The following is a 25879-nucleotide window of genomic DNA, read 5'->3' on the forward strand; positions in this document are numbered from 1 at the left end:
CATCCAGGAATTCCTGGGACACCTCCAGGGATGGGCACTCCAAACATCCCTGGGCACTTCCAATTCCTGATCCCCCTTTCCATGGGGAAATTCCTGCTGCTGTCCACCCTGAGCCTTCCCTGGCCCAGCCTGAGGCCGTTCCCTCTCCTCCTGTCCCTGTTCCCCCCGGCTGTCCCCTCCTGGCAGGGAGCTCTGCAGAGCCAGAAATTCCCCCTGAGCCTCCTTTTCTCCAGGCTGAGTCCCTTCCCAGCTCCCTCAGGAATTCTCCAGCCCCTTCCCAGCTCCCTCAGGAATTCTCCAGAGCTCCAAACGAGCCAAACTGAGCTTCCATTGGACACCAACCTCTTTAAACTCGATTTTATTTCACACACAGCACAACACTGCTCCCCTTGACCAATCCTTTGTCCCAAAGGCAGACTGAGGAGCCAGGTTCAGCTTTGCTTGAACTCTTGGAAAGGCAGGACTTGGATCCAGGGCCTCTCCCGACCTTCCTGGAGCTCTCACATGTGCGGAGCAGAGCCGGAGCCTCGCCCGCTCCGAGTGCATCATGACCTCTGTTAAGCAAACACTTGCTGTAATCGCCTCCAGATCTGCCCTGGCTTTGATCAGCTGCAGGATGACTTTATCTTATGATATAAATATGTAAAACATCCATTTGTTTTCGGGCAGGATGCAAATAAATCATTGCGTAAGTTCGGGCCCGAGCGAGGAGTGCAGCCGTGGCTCCAGAGCTCCTCAGGCTCCACCTCCTGGAAGGTCATTCCTGCAGGAACACGGCGTTTCTCTTCCCTGCTTCGCTTTCTTCCAGAGGTTTCTGTCCCTCATGGACAGCTCTGGGTGTTCCCAGCAGACCAGTGACGGAACAGCTCCCATCCCTCCCTCTCAAAACCACCCAGTGCTCCCAAACCAGCTCAAACTCCTGCTGGGGTCACCCAGGAGACCTGCTGCTCATCCTGGAGGTGCTCATCCTGGAGGTGCTCATCCTGGAGGTGCTCATCCTGGAGGTGCTCATCCTGGAGGTGCTCATCCTGGAGGTGCTCATCCTGGAGGTGCTCATCCTGGAGGTGCTCATCCTGGAGGTGCTCACCTCCAGCCCTGCCACCCCTGCCACCTTCAGCTCATTCCCAGTACCCCTCTGCCCTTCCCACAGGAATCATTCAACCCTCTGGCTCTTCTTCCCACAGCCTGTGCCCATCCCAGCCCCTGATCCCGCTGCTCCTGGTGGGATTCCCTGGATCCCTCTGGCTGCTGTGCCCCCCAGGCTGGAGCCCTTCCCCAGGGATGGCCACTGGAGCTGAGCAGCAGTTCCCAGTGGGAAGCTGCTGGGAGCACTCTCGGGGTGTTGTGACAGAGCTTAAGCCGAGCCCAGAGCTCAGCAGCTCCTCTGTGGTGTCAGCCAGCCTCGAGCACTTGGTTGGTTGATGGAAAATCAGGATTTGGGCTTCCCCCAGCTGAGATTCCTCAAAATCGCCTTCCCCTGCCTGTTCCCAACCCCGGCGTGAGCACAGCCCCTGTTTGAGCTGTCAGGGAAGGCAATCTCTTGCCAAGAGATTCAGGAAAAATGATAAAAAACATCAGCTGATGGCTGGGGAATCTCATCTGCTGAGCCAGGAGAGGCAGATGAATATTCCCATTTTTCCAGAGCTAAGGAAGGATCAGGGTCTCCACCAGCTGTGCTCTCCAAAGGTCTGGCAGCACCTTCCCAAGAGAGAAGGGATTTGGGAAGTTCTGGCTTCATTCCTACTTGTGGCCTTGTATCCCACCTTCCTGCAGGTCCTGGATTTTAACAGGGTGCCCAGAAAAGCTGTGGATTCCTCATCCCTGGAAGGCTTGGAGCACCCTGGGACAGTGGAAGATGCCCCATGGCAGGGCTGGGACTGGATGAGCTTTAAGGTCCCTTCCCACCCATTCCATGATTCTGTGATTTTCCCTCGTTATTAAAAGGATTTTCCAGTCCTTACCCCGAATGCTCCGCTGCATTCCGGGACAGAGCCATGCCCACATTCCCATTTCCCTAAATAACACAACAATTCCAGAGAAGAACATGGAGACAAGAACAGGAATCAATATTCCAGTGCTGCTCCAGGATGTCCTGGAAGGGGAGCTCGGGGAGCTTTGGGAAGATAAGATTGGGTGCATAAAACTGCCAGATGATTAATGAACCTTTGTCCTGGCGAGGGAGATAAAACCTCTGGAGTTGCTGCCCCTGCTAACAGCTTTTCCATCACTTTGGAAATATTTTTGCTCATTCCAGAGGTATTTGATTATCTGTCTTTATCCAAGGGCAGATGGAATTGGAAATCTCCCCCAGCCCCGTTTTGCTCTCACATCAGAGCTCCTCCCTTTGCTGTTTGTTCTGTTTTCTCACCTCTGTGGGCTCCAGAGTTGGGAGAAATCCACACCAGTTCCTGCTGTCCCACCTCTCCTCCTTCCCAAATTCCCAGCAGGGCATTTTATCTCCTGGCTGCCACTGCTGGTGGATCCCTGGCTGCTCCCAAGGGTGGGGGAAAGGTGGATCCACACCTGAGCTCTGTCATTCCACAGAGTGATCTTCACCTGGAAAAGAGATGGGGAAGAGGCAGAGCAGCCAGGGCAGAACATTCCAGGGTGTTTAAACTGGGATGGAGCGGGAGAAGACACCGGGATTTGGATGGGCAGAGCTCTTGGAGCCTTTGGAGCTTGGAAATTCCCTGAAAAAGCCTTTTCTCCTCCTCTTCAGCTTTCTCCTCTCCTCCTTTCAGTTTTGCCACAGCTGATCCAAGGAAAGCCCTCATGATGGGAACAGGCTGGGAATTCCCTCTGGGAATTCTGCAAGGAGGCTGCCGGGCTGGAAGGTTGCTGAGAAGTTGGGAGTGGGATGGTTTGGATGCTGAAAACCTGCATTTTTCCATGGAATTCCCTTGGAATTCTTGTCACACCATCAGCACAATCCGTGTCCCTGTGAGGTGAAGCTGCTCACACATAAACAAAAATTAAATTTTCTCTGTTTGGAACTTTTTCTCCAAACTTTTGGTCGCAGAGCAGGTTGTGTTTTGTAACTTTATCCAACAACATTCCAGACAAACCTGTGGATGCTGGAAATGCCATTTCCCTCGGTTTGGGCAGATTTTGCAGAGTCCAATCAGCACAGAAACGAGGAGCTCAAGTTCCCTGAAAGGTGGAGACTTCACTGGGACAATCCATAGGAGCATTCTCTGCTGGAATGAGCGGTGCTTCTTTTATCCCATTAAATTCCTGGAGTTCAGCGAGTTTATTCCAAATTTATATCCAGGACAGGGCTTGGAGCAACCTGGGATGGTGGAAGGTGTCCCTGAAATGACAGGGGTGGGATGGGATGATCCTTTTTCCCTTCTTTTGGAGAAAGCTTCTGGAAAACGGGATAATTCCAGCAGCTGGCTCTGGGGCAGAGCATCCCTCGAGCTTCCTGAGGAAGGAATTCATCCATGGGGAGAGCAGGTCCTGGGAAGGCTCTGAGGGATCCCTGGGGATGGGAGCTGTCTGTGCCCATCCCGGGGTGCTCAGCGCTCCCAGCTGGGACCATCAGTGCCCAGGAGCACCTGGAGGAGATGATTGGGATGGGAGAGCCCCGCCCATCCCATTTTCCACCTGGCAGCGGGATTGAAGCCCCCCATAAATCCCGGTTCCCTTAAGGGGACAGTTTGTAGTGCAGGGAGCCGGTGTTTGTTCCTCATTTCTGAGTTTTTAGGGACAGCAAGCGGATTAGAGGATGATTTCCCCCTTCCTGGGGGGCTCTAGAGGCCTTGGCGGCCGCCTGGATTTTGGGGATGAGGAGTCGTGGGAATTTTGTCACCTGTTTTGGAGCCCTGAGCATCTTCTGGAGCCGCCCTTCCCTTCGTGAGGTCAGTGAGGTCTCTGTGTCCCCAAACTGCCCCTGCTGGAGCTGAGCGGACCGGGGTTCCCTGGGATGGACTGGGATTCCCTGGGACGTGCAGGACTGGGATTCCCTGGGACGTGCAGGACTGGGATTCCCTGGGATGAGCTGCGCCTTGTGTTCCTGCAGGGAGTTGGGAGAGGCTGGAGCTGCCTGGGATGCAGCTCCTGCTCCTTCCCCCTCCTCGGAGCGGGGTTTGGTGCCAGCCCCTCAGGCCTGGGGTTGGGAAGGTTCAGGATATGGAAACCATTCCTGCTCCACGGGATATTCCCTGCTTCGCTCTGTTTTCCTCTCCATTTATCCCAAACCTCATCCCTGTTGCTCCTGTGCGCCGCTGGCACCCCAAGGTACGACTTTTATTTCTCCTAATCCCATTTTTTGTCGATTTTAGCTGTTGGCAGGTGGCTGTAAGGAATATTTGGCTTTTACTGGGCTGGGTTTTGCCGTTTTCCTCCTTTATTCCTCTCCTTGTGTTCCGTCATGCCTGAGGGGTGTCCCTGAAATCTGAATTTTGGGATATCTCTGCTCTCCTTTGGAAAAACACAACATTCTGGGCAAGAATTTATCCCAAAATTAACCTCGACCTCCCCTGGCACAACCTGGGGTGGGTTCCTCTTGTCTCTAAAAATCCTCTTTTTCTTTTATTTATTTTATTTTTATTTTTCTCGCCATAAGAAAACCAAATCCAAACCCTTCCTGCTCTCCGGGTTCGGTTGGATGCTCCCTGTCCACGCTGGAATTTTTTGTGGGGAGCAGGAGTGACCCCATCCCGGGCTCTGCCACCGTGACCTGCCCTGCTCCAGCTTTCCCTCACATCTGGAAAAGGGGAACAAAAGGGCTTTTTGTGCTCCCTCTGCAGCGAAATCCTCGTGAATTGCGGCTGGGAAAGAGCCAGCAATTGGGAAGATTTTCATGGATTTACCGGGGTTCTGCAGGCGGTGCTGGGATGGTTTTCCTCCCTTTTGTTTGAAAGTGGCTCTTGCTTTCCTTCCCCAGCTGGAATTGCTTGGGCTCATCAGCTCCGCCCAGCTAATTAAGTAATTAATTAACCCTGGGCTGCGCAGGTGCCGCTTTGGGGCTAATTAAGGATCCTTTTCCATCCGGGATCTGCTCCAGCGGGAATTGCTGCCCATGGAAGGAGGAAGGGGGCTGTGAGCACCAAAGCCGTGCCTGGAGTTTTATCCTTGGCTCAGGGGAGCCCCGAGCATCCCTGAGGAAACCTGGAAACAGGGGCTGGGCTGCGGCTTTCTCCCAAATAAATCAGCTGGAAGTGGAATATTGGATGCCTGGAGAGCTTTAAAGCTCCTTTATGTGTCCACAGGGTCAGAATATTTCTAGGATTAAAGAGCAGCTGGGATTTTAAAATTTATTTTTAACTGATTTTTTAATTTATTTTATTTTTTTTTTGTGAGCCTCTGATTCAGTTGCCTTCACCTCTCAGGTGTTTGAAGAGCTTTATAAACCTGATTTAGAGCTCCTGGAATTTTTGGCTCTGCAGCAAGTGCTTGTATCTGTCCTTTTCCTAGGGGGAAAAATTAATTAATTGTTTTCTGAGGAACTCCTTTCCTGTTCCTGCCACTGGAAGAAGGAGGTGGGAAGGGATTTGGGATTGGGAGCTGTGGAAAGGGGAAGCAGGAGCTGCTGCCTTGATGGCATTTCCTTCCTAACTGGAAAAAAAAAATTAAATATAGATATAAATAATTTATAGATATTTGTAATATCTAAAATAATATATAAATATATAACAATAGATTAATATAGAATATATAAAATATGTAAATATATAATATATAAAATATGTAAATATATAATATATAAAATAATAAAATTATATAATATATAAAATAATAAATAAAACACTAAAATAAATATATACATATTTATATAAATAAAATATTTAAATATATTAACAAATATAAATAAATATATATTTATATTTATAAATATTTATATAAACAAAAATAAATTTAAAAAAATATTCTGAGAAGATGGGAAAAAGTGAAAATCCCGTGTTTGGTGAAGGACTTGGCTGCTGGAGGCAGAGATTTGGGAATTCTGTTCCCGAGGGAGGGACACTGTCCCTGCCCAGGTGGCTTTGGGTGCTCTGAAATGATCCAGGATTTGACCCTCCCTGGAACCTGAGCAGGGAATTATGGACACCTGGAGAGAACTGGAGAATGAGGAGCTGCAAAGAAAGAGGAAATTGTTATTTCTCCCAATCCCGTTTTTTATTTTAGGAAGAGTCCCCAAAAGCTGGGATGGCAGCGGGGGCACTGCCAGGGCTGCAGGAGCAGCACATCTGCAGCACAGCTGGCGCCACATCCTGGGGTCAGCTGCAGCAAATGTGCCAATAAATGGAATTTATTTAGGATCAGGTTGCAGCACAGCCCTGATAAAGGAACATCCCGTTTTTCCCTAGATGGAGGAACCCAATCCTGGAGGTATCAGTGCATCTTTTAATGGCCTTGCTCTGAGAAACACAAGGATTCTGTTGAAATGGGATTTTAATGGTTCCTCCTTTTTTTCCTGCTTCTCCCTGCAAAGCCTTTTGAGCTGGGAAAGGAGGCAGGGGATGGTTGGAATGCTGGCTCTTTGTGGGCAGCCCAGTTAAAATCTAATTATCCTGGTTATCAGTCAGTAAAAGGCTCCCCGAGAGAAAAAGGGGGTTTTTATTTCTTTGTTTGACAGCAAACCTGAAATGCATCACTTGATACCAGAACTGAGCTCCATTCACCCATTCCAACAAAAAAAGGGGAGCTTGATGCTCCCTTTAATGCCAAGAACTACAAAAAAAGATCACTTTAAGTTTTACTGGCTCGTTAATTCAAGCTGTTCACTCAAAGTGCAGCTTTCCCATGCAATGGCCCGGCCTAAAAATGTGCTTTATTTGGGTTTGGAGATAAATGGTTCATCCAGGCAGACTGCAGGCTCTGGAGAAGATCCTGGGTCAGAGATAAGTGGCATAAACCCAGCAAAATGGGCATGGAATGATGCAAAATGGGAAGAGTTTGCTAAATCCGGGGTGAGGATGTGAAAGCAGCCGCTAGATCCTCGGTTTTGGGGGGCTGGGGGGAGAGGTTTCCCTTCAGGATTTGTTTTCTTGCTCACATGAGGTGAAACTTCCCCTTGGGCAGGTTCTGCTCCCAGGAAACAAGGGACAAGAGGAACCTGCCCCAGGTTGTGCCAGGGGAGGTTTAGGTTGGATTTTGGGATAAATTCCTGCCCAGAAGGGTTGGCCAGGCTGGCACAGCTGCCCAGGGCAAGAGTTCCCATTCCTGAATGGCAGCACTGAAAGAGCAGAATTTACAAATTCATACTCCCAGTTGCCGTGAAATTTCTAAAATCAGGGAATATTGTCCTTCTCTTTCCTCCCCATCCCCATTTTCCTGCCTTTCCAGCTGCTGTGGCACAGGCAGGACCTCCCCAGGGTCCAAACCTGCATCTTCCCAAATCCACCCCCAAACCTCTGGCTCTGGGAGAGGGAGGAGGGTGGGAAGCTCTGATGGATGGAGCTGATCCCAGTTTTGCCAGGTGAAGCTGCAGGAACACAGGACAGGTTATCCTGGAATTCTTTTGTCTTTATGGAGGCTGAAATTCAGGAATTGTCTTTAATATCCCTGTGGAAATGAGGTAACTCATCCCTGGAGAGCTCCAAACCCTTCCTGGCTCTGGAATCCCTCCTGCTGGGAGCTCCACCTGTGCCTTGGGATGGGAATGCTGGTGGAGGGGAAAGTTAAAAACACCCAGAAAACAAAAACTGGGCTTTACAGAGCCGGAGTTGTTGAGTTCCACACAGGAATGAAAACGGGATTTTGGAGGCTGAACGTTCGTTCCTTTGGTGGTGGAGTTTTTTTCCCCTTTTTTGAATGGAATGGAGTCCAAACATGAGGTTTTTGGATAGGAAAGGCTCCCCCTCCCAGCACTCTGCCTCCCTCCATCCCTCCGGAGGCAGCCAAGGGATCGTGCTGGACCTGGGATTCTGTTCCACCAAATATTGTCGGAATCAATCCCAGTCCCTGTGGAGCTGTTTGGGCAGAAAACATCAAGTTCCTTCCATGCAGCCAAGAGGAACCATGTCCTGAGCCCTGATCCCAGAAATAAAGCTGGGATGAAAAGCTTCACTCCCGGCCAGCAAAGATGGTCCTGCTTAAATCCAGTGCCACAAAAACTTCCTGCACCCCATTCCCTGTTGGAAATGGGGACAGTTGGAGCACAGCTGGTGGCTTTGGGTCTGCAGCCACCTGGGGGACCTGGAGGGGCTGGAATGTCCCCACCTGCCAGGAGAGGAGCCCCGGGGTATCGGGAGCGCTGAGGAGAATCCCAGTGTTGTGCTTTCCCTTTGGATGAGGGCACAGCCTTGTTTTTCCAAAGGGCTGGAAGCCTTTTCCAAGTGTCGCTCTTGGCTCGTGGAGGCTTTGGGAGAGGATGGAGCTGCGGGAGGAGGTGGCTGCCAGCTGCTCTATAAAAACACTGCCTTGATCCAAAATCCCTCTGGAAGCGCCCCCGGCTCATCCCGGCGTTCCCAGGGGATCGCGCTGACCTAGATTCTGCCAGAGTGGCTGAGGTGGAGCCTCCACTACAATGTGGCTTTTATCTGCTCCCAGAGTGGATCCAGAGCACGAGGAATGCGCAGGGAGCTTTCATTTCCTTGGAAAGCCATCATGGCCAGACCTGCTGCCACATGCTTGGGTCGGTTTCTTTCTGCTCTCGCTCCCTGATCCTCTTGGAGGAGTTCAGGAAGCGCTTTTCATCCAGCTGGGAATGGCTGGGAGAGTCCAGGAATTTATCAGACACCTGGAAGGCTCTGGAGGCAGGAGCTGGAGCAAATATTTGCTGGGATGAGCAGCTTTTCCTCTTTGAAGTTCCCGTGTGCTCGAGGCAGGCATTTCTTATCTAGGCTGTTTGGAGGGGGGATGCAATGCCACGGGAAAGGTGTTTTCATGGAATTCCTGGAATAACATTTGACAGGCTGGGAAGAGCAGGATGTCTGCAGGAGTTTGCAGCAGGAGGGGCTCTCTGGGGAGGAGCTGAGGGTTGGTGCTGCCCACAGCTGGAATTCCTGCACTCAGGAGCCTCCCAGTGCTTCCAGAGCCTTGGGAAGTTTGGCTTCCTGAAGATGCCACCTCCCCATCCTGGAACTGGGATGAAAAATCGGGCATGGGAATGATTGTGGGCTTGATCAGGGATCCCCAAAGGCTGAGCTGTGAAATGGGCTGGGTGGGGAGGGATCTCTGAAGCTCCTCAAGTCCAGCTCCTGTCATGAGGATTCCCAACTTTCCACTGTCCCAGGCGGCTCCAAGCCCTGTCCAGCCTGGCCTTGGACACTTCCAGGGATCCAGGGGCAGCCACAGCTGCTCTGGGCACCTGTGCCAGGGCCTCACTCCCTCACAAGAAATAATTCCTTCCCAATATCCCATCCACCCCTGCCCTCTGGCACTGGGAGCCATTCCCTGTGTCCTGTCCCTCCATCCCTTGTCCCCAGCCCCTCTCCAGCTCTCCTGGAGCCCCTTCAGGCCCTGAGCTCTCCCTGGATCAGCTGAACCCTCCCAGCCTGGCTCCAGAGGGGCTCCAACCCTTGGAGCATCTCCTTGGCCTCCTCTGGACTCACTCCAGCAGCTCCATGTCCTGATGTTGGAGTTCCCAGAGCTGGAGCTGCTGTGGGGTCTCACCTGAGCAGGACAGAGGGGAGAATCCCCTCCCTCCCCTGTGCAGGAGGATTCCCTGTGCTCTCCTCCTGCAATCTCAGGGTGCCATCCCCCCTTCCCAGAAAGGTTTTCCTGCCTGTCTGTGCCTTGGACAAGGTTCAAACCAAGGGAAATGGGATTGAAATCCCAGTTTGGGGTTAGCACAGTCCAGGTGTTCTGGTGACATCTGCACACCTGGGTGCTGCTGGCCCAGGCTCGGCCGAGTTCCCTCTGCAGCTCCAGGAAAAGATTCCCTGCTGTTGATGTGCTGGCCCTGCCACGGGATGGGAATTGGTTCCTGGAGCAGGAATATTTCCACTCCAATCCTCCTCCTTTTGTCCAGGCCCATCTCTCCAGCCTTGCTTTCATTAGCGCAGGGCTGCAGTTCATCAAGCCCCATAAATATTTGTATCCTGAGCGTTCCTTGGAGCGTTCCGAACCCTGGCCGGGATTTCACGGGATGCTTCGCGTTGTTTATCGTGCGGATGCTCTGACAGGGAATTCCCTGGGGGTCAGCAGGGCCAGGGAGGCACGTTCCCCTCTGGTTTGTGATCCTGGTAGGAGCTGCCCTTCCCTCAGCGTTCCCTGAGTGGGTGTGGAGTGAAGGTCGGTCAGGGATTCCCCCACGGATGCTCCCAGTCCAAAGGATTTGCAGCTCTGCCAGCCCTGAAAGCTCAGAAATCAGCAGCTGTTCCCAAAAAACTCATGGATTTGTAACAAATGAAGGAAGGCAGGGGGATTTTGGCTCGTTTCCCAAGAGCTGTGGTTCTGGGTGAGATCATGGGATGGGTTGGGTGGGAAGGGACCTTAAAACTCCTCCAGCCCCAGCCCTGGTGGGCAGGGCCACCTCCCACTGTCCCAGGCTGCTCCAAGCCTGTCCATCCCGGCCTGGAACACTTCCAGGGAGGTTCCCTCACTTCCAAGGCAGGAAACACCAATGTTGGCTCTGATGGAAAAGGATTTATTGGGATTTCAGTGGCATTTGGATTTTGGACCTTGTTCTTGCTGCTCTAATGAGCCTGGCTGGCTGTTAAGCCACCAGTGCCCATGGAGAACACTGGGAATGGCAATCATGGAATTTCAGATTGGAAAAGACCTTTCAGATCATTGAGGCCAAGCATGTCCTGAAGTTTTAGGTGTTTAACTGTTAATTTTCTTTTTTTTAACCAAAAAAATTAAAATAAAATGGTCTTTCCTGAAGGTTTTTCCAGAGTTCTGTGGAGAAAATGGGATGTGTCCCATTCCTAATATTTGTACTCCCAAAAACTTCCCTGATTTGGTGCCTGAAGGGATCAGCTGAAGGAATGTGACCATGTATCTCCCATATGAAAGGATTCCTTCAAGACTGTTCTAGACTATTCTTCCAAGTGGATTAAATAATGTTAAATAAATAACATTAAATAAATAATACTAAATAAATAATGATGAATAAAAGTTCATTCTTTGATTTGTTAGGATAAACTATTTTTGGCGAATAAAAGAAGGCAGAATTAATACTTAATAATAATTATTAATAATTCAAAATAATAATTATCAGAAGTTCTTGGTGTAAAGAAAATACAACCCTGAATCTCTACTACTTAATCAATAAATCTACGTGTTGACAGCTTTAATGAGTTAATTATCTTTATTTTCTTCAATTAGAAAAGGTCTTGATTTTAAATTTTAACTGAACATTAATTTTCCCTCTCTCTTTTTCCAGGCAGGATTATTGACTCCATGCTGTGGGAATTCACCTCCTGAACACCTGCACCAGGTACTGCATTTCTTTCATTGCATTTCTGTGCTGTTTTCCCGTTGAATGCCACTTCCAAAGGTTTTAATGCTGGAATATTCGTGCTGTGCTTGGATTTTCAGAGGTCTGGGCTCTGTATTTTGCCCATCCCAGATTTTAATTGCAGGAAGAGGCTATTAAATCCTTGGAAAGAGGGATATTGTGCAGGGTGAATTGAGATTGTTGAAGGCTTTGGAAAATCCAGGATCTTTGTTCCCAGTTGCTCCTGGATTATGTGGTGAGGGCCCTTGAAAACAGATATTGTTGTGCCGGGTGAGTCAAGGCTCATGGAGGCCTTGGAAAACCTGGGAATTTCATTCCAGTCATTCCCAAAGCTCAGGGTGAGAGCCTTTAGAAACGGGGATATTGTTGTGTGGAGCAAACAGGAATGGGGGCCTTGCAAAACCTGGGATCTTTATTCCCAGTTGCTCCTGGACAATGTGGTGAGGGCCCTTGGAAACGGGGATATTTCCGTACGGAGTGGATCGAGGGCTTCACGCAGGCCTCGGAAAACCTGGGAATTTCATTCCACCTGTTCCCAAAGCTCAGGGTGAGGGCCCTTGGAAACGGGGATTTTGTTGTGCAGAGTGACTGGCGGCTCACGGAGGCCTTGGAAAACCTGGGATCTTTATCCTGGAGCACGTGGCGAGGCCGGAGGAGCACCTGGGCGTCGCTGCCGCTCCGGTTGTGCTCTCCCTGTGTAACTCAATCCTCTTCCCAGCTGTTCCTGATCCCAGCTGGATCCTGTCAGGAGGAGCCCCGTGTGTGACCCGAGCCATCCCAGGGCTCGAGTGCCTGAAATCCTTTCATGCCGCTGTCAGCCCGAGCCCCCTGCCCGTTCCATCACCTCACAGCTCCGGCGTGTGCCGGCACCGCAGCGCCCCAGGCAAACTGCGAAGGGCTCCACCAATTCCTGGGATGGTTTTCAGATGGGATTTTATTGGTTTATGAATTGTTACCTCTGTTTCCTCCTCTAAACGAGGCTGCAGAAGCGAAGAGGGAATGGAGGCCAAGTCTCCCTCTTTCCCAACACAGGGAAGCCGATCCCGTGTGTCGGCCCCGCTCCCGTCACGTGCTCGCCCTCCGCGGATATTTTTCAATCCCAACCCCGCTGCAGTGCTTCGCTGGTGTTTTTTGCTCCTTTGTTTATTCCCCAGCCGCTCGGGATGAGCGCAGAATCCCGCTGGCAGGAACATTTGTGGGAAATCACAGCAGGCCTCACGTTTGCGCGCGGCCAAATCCGCCAGAGAGCCCCCGGCGAGCGCTCGCACGGCCACGGAGCAGATTCTGTTCCCATTACTCACCAGAGAGGCTCGCTGGATGTTTATAGCTGTTGGGTGGGCAAGAAAGTTGGGAAGAGTCGGGATTTGTCGGAGCCTTTGATGGTTGAGGCTGGGTGGGAACGAAAGCAGCTGGCCTGGGTTGAGTAATGGGGTGGCACTGGTAGCCCTGACTCGTGGTAACTCATTTCTCTCCCAAATCCCAGTGGTGGCTGGGATTTGCCTGCTCAGCCCGTTCCTCGGAGCTGCAGGAGCGGCTGGAAGGCTCCGAGTCAGTTTTATGGGTCACTCTGACTTGGCCTAAGAGCCGGATTTGCCGGATAAAGGAGGGTTCTTTGTTAGGGAATCGTGAGGATTTGATTTAGCAATTCCCACTTAAAGCCTGTGCTCCTGGAGAGCTGCTCCTGAGTGATGGCTGCTCCCAAATTCTCTGCTCCCAGTGCCCTGCACTGATGGGTAATTTTGTGTTTTCCTGCTTACCTCCTTGGAAAGCACCAGGGAAAGCAGCTGTGGCTTCAGTGCTCGAATTGGACCTCACATCCCTTGATGGCTCTGTTTCCCTTCAGGGGAGGAGAAAGCCCCAGTAAACTGTTCCAGTTGTGGTTCTGGAGACAAATGTGGGCTCTGGTGGACACGTCTTAAATGGAGCTCAAACAAAAGTTGCCTCATCCCTGAAGGATTTCCTTGACAAAGGTAGTTGGAATAAAGCCGGATGTTTTTCCGGAGGGCTGGCCGTGTATCTGAGGAGAACAATTAGTGTTTTATGGGCTGAAGCCACACCAAAGGGATCCAAAACTGGCTGAGACATCTGAAATAAAAATATCCCTCATCAGGGAGGTTGGTGCTGGGCTCTGTCAGCTCGGCCTGCTCTTGTTCCATCCCCTCACCAGTGACCCCTGATAAAACTCCTGCTGCTGGAGCTCTGCACAGCTCGGCCTTGGCTGGGAAGTGCAGGGTGGTGACCAAGGAGCTGTGCCCTGTGCTCTGGGAGCTTTGGAAAGCTCAGCCCACGGAAAGGAAATGGGCTTAGATGCAGCTGGAGCTGGGATTGAAGCAGGGGGTGCTCCCGATGGCGCTGCCAAGGGAATAAAGCCTTTGGGAAGGGCAGGATGAGCTCCCAACAGGGCAGGGAGGGGTCAGTGGAGTGCTGGGATGGGCGTGAGGGGAAACCTCTTGTCCCTCACCAAACCATGGGGGATTGATCCTATTTTTGTTTTCCAAAGGATGTCAAGAAGTGGAAGTTAATATAAAAAAAGGGCTAAAAAAAAGAAAATGAGAGTGAGAGGTTGAAAAGCTCTCAATCTACTGCATTTCTGAAGAAAAAACTGAAATAAATGGGGTGACTCGGTATTTATGCACTGGGATTGTTTTGAGAGAGAAAACTTTGGAAACAAAAGGATAAGAGAGAGGATCTGAGCTGGAGCTAAACCCCAGCACGTTCTGCCTTGGCCACAGCCCAGTGTTTGTAGTGGAGGTGCCACAGAGGATTTGCTGTCCTCTGCTGCTCCTCAAACCAGGGAGGGTGCTCAGCCAGGACCCCAATTCTAGGATTTTGTGTAGTTTTGGCGTTTTATGGAGCTGGGTGAGTGGGGAAATGGGATTGTCGGTCAGCACAGACGAGTTCATGGTCCCCTCAGGACTCACAGCTTTCTGAAGAAAATCCTCTTGTATTGCAGAGGAAGGGATTGTTGTTCCTGGAGATTTACAAGAGGTTGAGACCTGGAGGCACAGGAAGGTCCTTGCTGGCTCCTGTGTCCCTGGTGTGCTCCTCAAGGGAGTGAAGCTCTTGGAGCTGATGATTCTCGTTACTCTAATGAGATTTTTCTCATTAGACATCACAAGATAATATTCAGAGGACAGACTGGTCAAGGAAAGCAGTTGTTTGGTGGATGTTTTTAGGTGTCTTTATATTATGAAATTTGGACTTTGAGGATGGTTTGGTGCCTTGCTCTGGGAGCTCTGAAATGAGCAGTGGATTTTAAGGAAAAGGAAACTCTGTCTCCTTTTCCTGTTTTTCCTTTCAATCTGATTTATCTCCACAGGTGCCATCCCATTTGTCATGTTCAGAGTTCCATCAGAACAGACAGCTCTGAGAAGGGTGGTGATAAACCCCCCCTTAAACCCCATTTATTCACTTCCCAAAATAAATCATTTGGGGAAGGCAAATATTTGACTTTGTGTAGCAAACCCAGGGAAAAAACCCATTTCCAGGTCAGCTGTGTGAGTGGTGATCAGTTCTTGTTGTAATCCTGTGCTGGGGGGTTGATCCCAGTGATTCTGTGCTCCCTGAAATCCCATTTTTCCTGCAGGCTGTGCCGTGCCTGTCCTGCCTCTCAGTCCAATTCCATGTTGCTTTTATTATCGTAAAGCCCAGCGAGTTTAATGAGCTGTGTTGTGCTGAATTGCTTCCAGACCGGAGGTGAAGAGCAGGTAAATAATGTTCATTATTTGGATTTTGGGATGGGATTGAGGGATGCTGAGGAGCTGTTGCCTCTCCTGGGGGTGCTTATGATGGGATGAGGAGTTTGGGGGTGTTCTCCCTGTTGTTGTTTGAGCTGGAAACGGCTCTGGTTGTCCCCTGGAGTGTAAACAATGTCCACCATGGATGGGGATTGTTGGGACTCGTCTGCTCTGGCCTTTCTTTGGTGCTGGAGGAGCGGAGCAAGGTGAAAAATCCTGTGTGAGGTTCAGAGCCCTGGGAGCTGAGCAGGTGTCCCCAGGATCCCTGTGGAACACAGCTGGGAATGGGATGGCTCCAGAGCCCTGGGTATCCCTCAGGGTGGGGCACCTGAGGATGAACTCCTGAGTCCTGTGAGGAGCTCAGGAGGTTCTCAGGCTGCTCAAGGACCAAGGATTGGTGTTCCAGGAGTGCTCTGGGGCCTTGGGGACACAGCTCTGCTGGCCTGGCAGAGTCTCCAGGTTATGGGAGTTGGGAGAAGCCTCCCCAGGAGCGCCAGGAGGGATTTAATCACAAGATTTATTTGGCTGTGAAGCCTCTTTGGGGCAAAGCAGTTCCTGGGGATGTTCTGAAAACCCAAAAAGTGGCTGAGGGGTTCCTGGGAATGTCCTGGAAAACCAAAAAGGGCCTGAGTGGTTCCTGGAGTTGTTCTGAGAAACAAAAAGTGGTAAAGTCATTCCTGGGGGTGTCCTGAAAACCCAAAAAGGGGCTGAGTGGTTCCTGGGTTTGCCCTGGATGGCAGTGCCACGGTGGGCTCGGGATGCCCAATTCCAAATAACATCCAGCCCAGAAAGAGGAAAAAGCCCCCAAAAAGCAGCCAGGCTGAGCAGGCTGATACATTTTTTTGCCACTTAGCTCCGAGATCTGCGAAGCTTTCATGGGAATGGGAGGGAAATCAGCTGCTCTGGGGGGCAGGAAATCGAATCTGGAGGCCCAGCTCCCTGTGCCTCAGTGGGAACATTGTTGTCCTCACAGGAGCCGTGCAGACGTTTCTTTTTATCCCAAAAAGAGCAATTTCCTGCCTTCCTCCTGTCCCAGTCTGCCTGTGCTTCCCCAGGATCCCTGCAGCAGCAGGAATGTGGCATCGGAACCCAGGAGCCAAGAGTGGGGCTCGGCAGGAGGGGCTGTGTCAGAAATAAGAAATAAGATAAATAAATAAGATAAGAAATAAGAAATAATTCCCCATGTGCTGCCCGAGCTTGGGGGAGCTGCAGGAGCGGGGAGGATTTGGGGAACACCGGGATTTTGGGCTCAGAGGGAAGAGGAGGTGGTAGAAATGCAGGTGACAAGGCTGGGACAAAAGCAGAGCTCAGCCTGTGGGGGCACAAGGTGGATGTGGGGTTATTAAAAGGAACAGATTTCAGCAGGGTTTAGTCTGGGGCAGCTGCAGCTCTGTGGGAATTGGGAGCTCTCTTACACCTGCTTGGTAATTTGCTTTTTTTGGCCAAAACCCTTCTCCTGTCCCATCTGCTCCTGCTGCATCCTGAAGTGCTGGCACCTCTTGGAATCACAGATTGAACCACTTGAATTTCCAACCAGTGACTTTCCAGTGGATTTAGTCCAAGTTTTTGGATCAATATGTTTAAACATTAAATATTGGGCTAAATCTGAATGAATTCCCCCTCCTGGGTTGGACCTGGGAGTCTCCTGAAGGTTTTTATGCCATGTGAAATCTCCATCTCACCTGATTTATCCAGTGCAGAAAAAAAAATAACTTGTCCTAAATGGGCTCCTCTCTTGTAATGCCGAGTTTACTGATCAATTTATTTAAACCTTAAATATTGGGCTACATTTGAACAACTTTCCCTTCCTGGACTGGACCTGGGAGTCTCCTGAAGGTTTTTAGAATCTCCATCACACCTGACTAATGCCCCCAGCAAAAAAAAAACTCCAAAAACCAAACAAACCTTTGCCCTGAGTCAGCTCCAGTCTCATAAAGCCTGAAAAATGAGACCTTTGGTAACTGGGGCAGGAGAAGTGCCTTGGTTATCATCATTCCCTGCCCAAATATTGATGCTGCTGGGTGGAGAGGGGAGGGATCTCCTGGAGGGACTTGAGGATGCTGATCCCATTGGCTTCTGGATTCTCCAGAGCAGCTGTGGCAGCTTGGGCTGAGCCCAGGGATTTATTTCCAGGAGCACAGGATGGGTTTGTGCTGAGCCTACAGAACAGTGCCCTCTCGTGTGCTGACAGGGCTGGGAGCTGCAAACACAAACCCCTCACGGATTTTGGAGTGTGGATAAGGAATTCTGCCTGACCTGTGTGCTGAGGAGGTTTTCTGTATTTTTTTTTTTTATTTTCTGTGGCACCGTGGTTCTAAAGGTTTTTGTGACTGAGATTTAAAATTATGCAAATGAGGGTTTTTTTAATATATATATTTTATATCTCAATACACTGGGGGTTTTTGGGGTTTTTTTTTATAGGGAAAAAGCCTAAGGGCTCTATTTTATTTTCTTTTGATGTTGAAGCTAGCAGAGATTGCTCTGTCTGGCAGCAGCTGAGCTCGTGTGCCAGGAACCGGAGGTTTAAGGTGTAGATCCCAATTTCAGAATGATCCCAAAAGAGCAAACTCAACATTAATATTTGCATTTCTGGCTGGTTTGGGGCTGTTTTTTCCCCATCATTGTTTGGGAATGCTGAAAGCGTTGGAAGTGAGGTTCAAATCCTCATTTTGCCAGCGACTTTGCAGATTCCAAACCTGTGTCTCCTCTCCTGTGCTGCTCTTTGGGCACAGCCCAGCTGCTCCACCATTTCACTGGCCGGGGATAATAAATCACATTCCTGATCTCATGGAATCATTGAGGCTGGAAAAGACCTCCAAGACCATCCATTCCAGCCCCACAGCAGTGCTGGTCCTCATGGTGCTCTCTCTCCATTTATTCTCCTGTTTTACTCTTGGCTGCTCATTGCACGATCCCAGTTCGGTTCTTTTCCACAGGGATTTATCCGGGTGAAGTTTTCCAGCCTGGAGCTTCTTCTGCTCCGTGGACAGATGTGATTTTATAGCTGGGTAAATACAGAGAAATCAGCTTCATTCCAGGCCCCTATGTGAAATAAAAACGCTGCAGTGCTTGTAGGCCGGTCCTATAACAAATGGGGTTACAAATTAATGTTCTTTGGGATTGTAACGGAACCTGTGCTGGGAATTAACTTGATTTGGGGGGTGTGTATTCTGAGCAGATTTAAAAATGATTAATCTGGTAAAACTTAGACTTCTGATGAGCTTTGTAGCATTGCTTTGCTGGTGCCTCCTCCCTGCTTCAGGAGAGTGGAGCCTGCCTGATTTTCCCTGGGATTTTGGGAGTGTTTTCCAGTGGGATGGATGGAGTGTGTCCCGAGGTGGAGGAATGTGTGTTAAATAAACAGCCAGCCTGGGCCCTGCTCACGTTGGGTGTGTTTTGCCTGATTTTTAGGAAGAGGGATGTGTTTGGATGAGGGATTTGTATCTTGCGCTTGGGTTCCCTTTGCACTCGCTCCAAGGGCTGAGATATCCCGTGTTTGGATCCAGCCAAGGGAAGTCAGGAGGGGACTGGAGTTGCACAAACCAGAGATGCTGTCCATGTGGATGAGTTTGGAGCCGGGTCCTGTCCAACATCTTTAGGATTTTGCTGTCAAGGATTATCAAGTTATCAGGTTAGGCCTTGTTGTCAAGGCTTAGATGACCTTTAATGTCCCTTCCAACCCAAATTATCCCAAATTTCTGTGGGATCTGGGTTGTCATTGGTGGCATTTCCCTGTGGTTGGTCCTGTTTTGCTTCCAGCACCATTCCTGGTCAGTTCCTGGCTGTGAGGATGGAGATTCCAGAGTGAACCTCGTGGAGGCTCCTCTGCTCACAGCCCCAACTTGGTGGAGGAAGCAGCCAAACCTTTTTGGATTTTTTGGGCCAAGATAAATGGAACAATGGAAATTCCCATTCCAAGGGTTGGGTCCCTCCAACCCAAACCATCCTGTGGATGCTCCGGCCTTGCAGAGGAGCTGAATCCAAACCAGCTCCGGGGAATCTCCCGGGTTTTCCCAGAGAGTGGCTGTGAGTGGGGCTGGAATCTCGGCAGGCTTGGGGAATCTGGGTCAGAAGGGGCAAATGGACCAGAAAAAATCCCTGGGAATGCTGGTGCTGTGCCCCAAGATGATCCTGAAAGAGGCTGCTCTGGCAGAGTGTTGGATTTAACCTGGGAATCTCCTGGAGGGAATTTTCCTTCTGCTCCTACTCAGGTCAGGGAAGATGACTTGACGTGCACGTTTGGCAGTTCGTTTCTCAGCTTCCCATTTTTCTCCTGACAGGAAGATCCCAGGCATTGGCAAACCAGGGTGGGAAGGGCTGGTGCTGCACCTCGGCTTCTCCCGTTCATTGATTATGAAAAGTCTTTGCTCCGAGCTTGGTGCTGACTCCAAAGTGGAAAGGCAGCGCTGATCCCACTGTCCCGACCAAGGGAGGCACCAGAATCTTGGGATATTCCGTCTGGGAAGCCCAGCTGGTGCCACGGGGTGCAGGGCTCAGAGCTCTGAATTTCTCGTGACACCAGAATTATCTCCCTGACATTGTACCTGCACGCAAAGGCTGCAGCAGCAATTCCACGTTCTTATAATCCCCCTGCTCGGATAAAAATCAGATGGGAACAAATGTGCAGCACACGAGGACTAAAGACTTTTATTACAATATCTTTTTAATTATCAAGGTGGGGAATCACGTTTTACAAAGTCCAATAAATTGAATTTTATTATGGTTTGTGTGAGGACTTATTTAATAGCAGATTACACGGGACGCTGACACAATTCCTCTTTCTTTCTCAGAGGTTTATTTGTCGCTTGTTGAACTCTGGGAAAGCGAGCTGGGGATGGAAGCAGAGGGTTGCAGATCTAATCCAAGGGATGGTTCATGTTCATGGTTTAGATTAGCTCAGTTTAATTCCAGATTGTGTGCACTTGGAGCAGCTGGGAAACCAGACCAGGCAGTTGGGCTTTATTAGGAATGAGCTCCTGCTCCTTTCACTCGGTGCTTTGGGAAGTCTCAAATCCTGAATTATGGCTGTTTGCTTTGGAAGGAGCTCCAGTTCTACTCTCTGCTCCTTGCTGTTGGAATTCGGGGCTTCTGTGGTGCTTCCTGCCCTGGGCAGGTGTGGAGAGGGGATGGATTTGGTTCCCTAAACTGGGAACTGCTGGATTATCCACAGAATCATGGAGTGGTTTGGGTTTGAAGGGATCTTAAAGCCATCCAGTTCCACCTCCCACTGTCCCAGGCTGCTCCAAGCCCCATCCACCCTGGCCTGGGACACATCCAGGGGCAGCCACAGCTTCTCTGGGAATTCCATCCCAGCCTCTCCCCACCCTCACAGGGAAGTTTTCCTTCCCAATATCCCACCTAGCCCTACTCTGCTGAACTCCCAGTATTCTGTGGGTTTGTGCTTTGCTGGGAATTTTTTCCCTAACGCCGAGGTTTGTTCACAGCGTACTCAGCTCTGGGTGGTGAAAAGTTCCCCTCTCGCATTTCAGATTTATTATTTGGAATTATTTGGTTGTCTTCCCCATTTCTGACAGTCACCAGTCTCTGGGAGGGTCAGTCCATACAAAAACCCCTTTCAGTTCTGGATGCTGCTGCAAGCAAAAGCTACGAGCAATATTTTGGATATCAGGTTCCGCATGTTGAGGAAATGCCAGTTTGAGGGAATTGCACATGGATCCCCTTCCCAAATCTGTGCTTGGAAATGCAACAGGCAAAAGTGATCCGTGTGCTAAATAAATGGGAATATGAGCTACAACTTGCACAGCGAGGTTCTAGCGTGGCCAGGGGTTATATTCCCGTTTTAACTCCTAGGGAAACTTTTGGAAATGGAAATCAATCCTATAAACCCACGGAAGACCTTTCTGGCCCCATGGCTACAGCGAGCACAGGCATTTAAGAGATGATTTTCATATGCATGGAGTCATCTTAGAATTCTGGAAGGGAACAGTTTGTCTGGGATTCAAAATAAATTATTCATCCTTTTATTACCATAATAATCGCTTTTTATGGTTACCCAAGTGAATGTTATTATGAAAGCACAGAAAAATCTATTAATTATTTTCCAGGTTTTTAGAGTATTTCGGTTTTTCCTCATATTCCCCCCCCCCCCCCCATTCTGGGGAGGGGGTTTGATGTTATCAGAAAACAAAGTTTGGTTTTTTTTTGTCCAAAGATAAAAGTCTCTCTGCTCACTTGTTTTGTGTATTAGAGCTGATACAAAAAATCACAAAACTGATGAACTTATCCAGCTAAAATGCCACTCTGGAGGCCTCTTCCCTGCTTTTTGGTCCCTGTGGATTCTGGGGTGTTTCCTTTAACTTTGTGTAGGTCCATCATTTATTTATTAAAAAATAACAAACATGGGGTGGGGTCTTAAAAATAAGAAATGTTGCCTTGTGCCAGGAACAACTGGAAACAGCCTGGAATGGAGGATTTTCCCCCTCTAATAGGAGGAGGGTTTAGTGCTGATTAACAGGAGCCTCCAGGGCCTTAAATTTGTCCAAAGTTTAACAGGGATTTGTGTTAAATTTATAAATTCTTGTTCACAACCTGGCTGTTGGAGGGCTGGAGGTTTGTTGGTTGGTTTTTCCCCAAATAAATGATTCCTGTGTGGACCAGCAGCTCCCAAAGATGTTTATTTCCATGGTTTTGACCAGCCTGGTCTAGGGAAGCTCAGCCTCAGCAGGGCTTAGGATGAGGAGAGGTTTAAGGTCCTTTTCCAATCCAAACCACTCCAGGATCTTCTGGAAGTTGCTCCAAGAGCATGGACTGGGTTGTTGCTCCGGGGTTTGTGATAATTCTGGCTTTGGAGGGAAAAGCTTTACGGAATGTCGTTGAACCAGGATATTTGGTGGTGTCAGAGGCTGAGGGAGTGTGAAAAGGACAGAGAAATCCTGATTTTTGTGTCTCTTCTGATGGGCTGAGTCTCATGTAATGCAAAGTTTGAGGCTGCCAGTGATGCTCTTTGGGTCTGTGAGTGATGCTCAGCCCGTGGAGCACTGAACACCAGGGAATCATGGAAATAATCAAGGGATAACCTTGGAATTCTTCAGTGAGAGCAGCTCTGTTGGACAGAGCATGGTGCTGATAACACCAAGGCCATGGTTCAGTCCCTGGATGGGCCTCACTCGAGAGCTGGACTTGATCCTGTGAATCCCAGAATATCCAGTGGCCTGGAAATAAAGTGGGAATGAACAGCACTTCCAGAGTTTCCAAAGTGTTTAAGGAAATGGGTTTTTCATGTTGGGTCTCCCGAGGGAATCCTGCTGGATGTGTCCACGTGGCCCCCCACACCTGAGGGGGTTTGAGAGCGGGAAATGATGGTAAAAGCCCAGCACAGCTGCGAGGTTGGATCCTGGTTCATCCCAAATCCCTGATTTTCCTGCCTGTGACCCAAGGAGAGGACTCAGCACATTCCCAAGCTAAGGCACGGGACTAACCCTGTGGAACAGCATCCTGGACACCTCAGGAAAAATATTCTCCAGGAAACCTTGCCTTTGGAGCTGGTTTTACTCTCTGTGCATCCATTTGGCCTCTGGGTGCTGGAGGGTGGGGAAGGTGTCGCCTTTGGGGGCCTGGGCAGGGCCTGGCTCACCTTTTAGAGCCCAGCCCCGTGCACACCCTTCCCACAGTGTTCAAACCCTTCCTACACCCAGAAAACCCCGGATAAACACACTCCAGGCTATTTTAGGTGCTTCCTTCGTGGCCCTGCTTCACCCAGCCAGCAGACTGGGAGATCCAGTAGCCCTCTGGCCACCTGGGTTTGGTGTTGGCTTCTTGTCAGCTGGGACGTGGCGCTGGGAGAAGCTGCTGGGAGCTGAATTCTTCCCTGCCAAATGCCAAGGAGCTGCTTCTCCAATTTTTTCCTGTTCTGAGTTTATTATATTAATGGAGAAGAAGTGCTTAAAACCCTCAGTGGTTGCTCAATGTAGCCTTTGGCACCACACACAGCAGTGGTGGAAAAAAAGCAAACAGAAGTGTGAAGAGCCCGACAAAACACATGGAAAATATCTTGTATTATATAAATGGGCTCAATGCCTGTGCCTCAAGTGCTGCCTCTCATTCGAGTAAATTCCTCCCACCAAGGAGGCAGAAAAATCAGGAATTGGGAGGCAGGAGCAGAGGGAAGGGGGAGCAGTTGAGTGTTTTGGAGGTGTTTTGCCCACAGTGGATTTTTAGAGGGGTTGGAAGGAGTGTAAAGGAAGGAGATGCAATGATCTGAAGGTTCTGTCTGAGAATTCACAACAGAAACAGTGCTTGAAAAGGAAAATCACCACTCTGGGCTGTCAGATGTTTGGGGCTGTTGCAGAATCAGGCTGGGACCATGAGTTCCACAGCTTGCCACTGAGATAAGGGCTAAATGAGGCTTCAAAACCTGAACACTCCAAAAATAAAACACCAAAAAACAGCAAAAAAAAAACCCAACAAAAATCCCAACTTAACAAGAAGTAGAAATCCCAAGGCAGTTGGAATGGGAATGTTTAAGTGGTGAACAGAGTGTTATCAGGTTAATGGTTGGATTTGATGCTCTGAGGGGTCTTTTCCCACATTAATGGTTCCAATGACTCAAGATGAACACGGGGATTTATAAGTGAGCAGAAATGGTTTGGGTTTTTTGTTTGCTGTCGTGGTTTGGGGGAGGTTCTTCTTCTCCATGTGGTGGTGGAGGTGCTGGTGGTGCACAGGTGAAGATCCTTTCCAAGAAATCCGGTGGTGCCTCTGGAATATCCAGGTAGTTTCAGGAAAAATTACCCTTGCAATTCCTTCTGTGATCCAGGGTTTTGGGAGAACCCTCAATCCTCCCCTCTCCATCCTCCAAGGAACAATCCTGCCTCTCATCCACCCCCTCTTATCCATTCTCTGCTTCCATCTCTGCCCTTAATTAACTTTTCCTATTCTGCTGAGCGTACAACGTCCCAGGATTAACCTAACAGGGAGCACAAAGTTCCCAGAGAATTGAAAATCAATTTCCCTGTCTTCGTGTACCTGTCAAGGATTGAGTGCCAGGGCTGGAATTCATCCTCTGGTAGCTGATGGTATCGTGTCCACCTAAATCACCTCTCTAGCAGTGCTTGAGATGCGTTGGGCTGAATTCCCTGGCTGCCATCCCGTTCTCGGTGGGATAGGGAAGCAGAGGGGTTGGAGTCGACACTGACTCTTCCATGTCTGGCAAAAATCTGGTTGTGGAGCAAGAGGGAAATGCTGGCTGGTCAAAATTCCTGGGTGTCCTCATCCCTGACAAGCGCTGAGCTCTGCTGTTTATAAAAAGGATTGAGGGCCTTGAGTTGGGCTTAGTCAGCTGCTGATCCCTGGGAACGAGGAAGGGGGGGTGTTGTTTCTCCATCTAATCACTTGCAGGCTTGTGATTACAACATTTAATGATGATGGCCGAGGTCAGTTTTTAATTAGCTGAGCCACATGATGGGCTCTCGCAGTGCCAGCAAAGCCTTTCCTCGCCGATGTCTGGCGTGATGCTCCAGAGGAGCAGCTGTGCCAGTGAAATCCTGGATTTATGGGTTAAATCACGCTGTGTATTTCCCAATCCCGGGCTGTTTTGCTCTGATCTGGATGGGACACGGTGGGTCCAGATTGCAGCGTGCAACCAGTCCCTGTCTTTGTTCAACATGTTGAGGAGAGAGCAATAAATAGGAAAAAAAATAATACTCCAAAAGTCTTGGGAAGCTGGCGGACGTGGCTGTTACCAGGACTCACATGATGCTGTGGCCCGGTGGAGCCGAGCTGTTGCCGATTGAATCACATGTTTTTGTCCTGGTAACGACCAATAACACCCCGCTCCTTCCCAAAAATCCTAAATATAGCCCTGAGAACCTCCAACCAGGGAGGGTTGGCACCGGGCTGTGCCTTTTCCACAAGCCCCGTGTGATGGCTGGGATAGAGCGGGCCCGTGCCAGGAGCAGATGGCAGAGCAGGCTGCACATTCCTGAGTCACTCATCTTCTCCCTCTCCCCTTCCCTGCGAGGAGGGATGGATCCCGGGCTGGATTCACGCATGGCTTCGCCTCCAGCGTGGATGGAAAGGTATTGGAAAGGGCAAAAACGGATGACTTGGGTTTTCCTGGCCCACACGTGGATGATAACAATCCCCTCAAGTCCCTCCCTGCCGTGGGATGGGGTGGAGGAGATGATTCCCTCAGGGATGAGCCAGCCCCTTCCAAGCTGAAAGCACACATTTGTTTTCCTGAGCGTACATCTCGACATGCTCCCCGCACGCTCTGCCCTTGACCCTGCTCGCATGTGAGCTATAAAATTTTCCATTGATTTCCTGGAGGTCTGCAGCTTTCAGGCAAGGCTGGGTCCCTTTGAGCCATCCAGGTCTGGAGTGTGTTTAGGGGATGAGGTTTAGCCAAGTCTGAGGTCGCTCAGAGCTCTGCACGTGAGCAGAGCTTCCCTTATCGTGCTGCTCTGCCGAGCCAGGGACGCGTCCCTGGGGTGCTGCTCCTCAACCTGGGGCGAATTCTGGGGGGGTTTCATCTCCCCTCAAAGTCTGGGGTTGGTCCCTGGCGAAGGCAGAGCTCCCAACCTGTTGCATTGCTCATAAATACATCGAATTTGGCTCTCAGACATCGCTACTGGCATTGGTTTTTTGTTTCCCTGTAACACTGTCAGATTACAGTTCCTCGATTGGTTTATATTTACCTCACTTTTGTCATTAGTTTTAGCCCAGTTTGTGTTTTTCTCCTCACTTTTGTAATCAGGTTTAGCCCAGTTTGTGGTGTTTCCCCTCATTTTTGTCACCAGGTTTAGCCCAGTTTGTTTCTGCCTTCCTTGAT

General features: G+C 49.9%; 2 long non-coding RNA genes across 4 annotated transcripts; one reads left to right on the forward strand and one right to left on the reverse strand.

Annotated features, from left to right (window-relative positions):
* Positions 1-343: 343 nt before the first annotated feature.
* LOC147650902 (uncharacterized) lies at positions 344-3608 on the reverse strand. 2 transcript variants are annotated; one of them, XR_015275295.1, is made up of 2 exons: positions 1112-3608; positions 344-1028 (listed from the first exon to the last, which is right to left on the reverse strand). It is a non-coding gene; the product is annotated as an uncharacterized LOC147650902 (long non-coding RNA). The 2 variants fall into 2 exon arrangements; XR_015275294.1 differs by having other exon boundaries at positions 1088-3542.
* Positions 2569-19810, forward strand: LOC111934408 (uncharacterized). Of its 2 annotated transcripts, none has more exons than XR_002867198.2 (5): positions 2569-3860; positions 4022-4239; positions 11279-11332; positions 14940-15060; positions 19371-19810. It is a non-coding gene; the product is annotated as an uncharacterized LOC111934408 (long non-coding RNA). The 2 variants fall into 2 exon arrangements; XR_015275293.1 differs by having other exon boundaries at positions 3633-3860; positions 16064-19810.
* Positions 19811-25879: the final 6069 nt, after the last annotated feature.

The sequence above is a fragment of the Cyanistes caeruleus genome, chromosome 12, assembly GCF_971803275.1.
Source record: "Cyanistes caeruleus chromosome 12, bCyaCae1.hap1.1, whole genome shotgun sequence".
Classification (NCBI taxonomy): Eukaryota; Metazoa; Chordata; class Aves; order Passeriformes; family Paridae; genus Cyanistes; species Cyanistes caeruleus.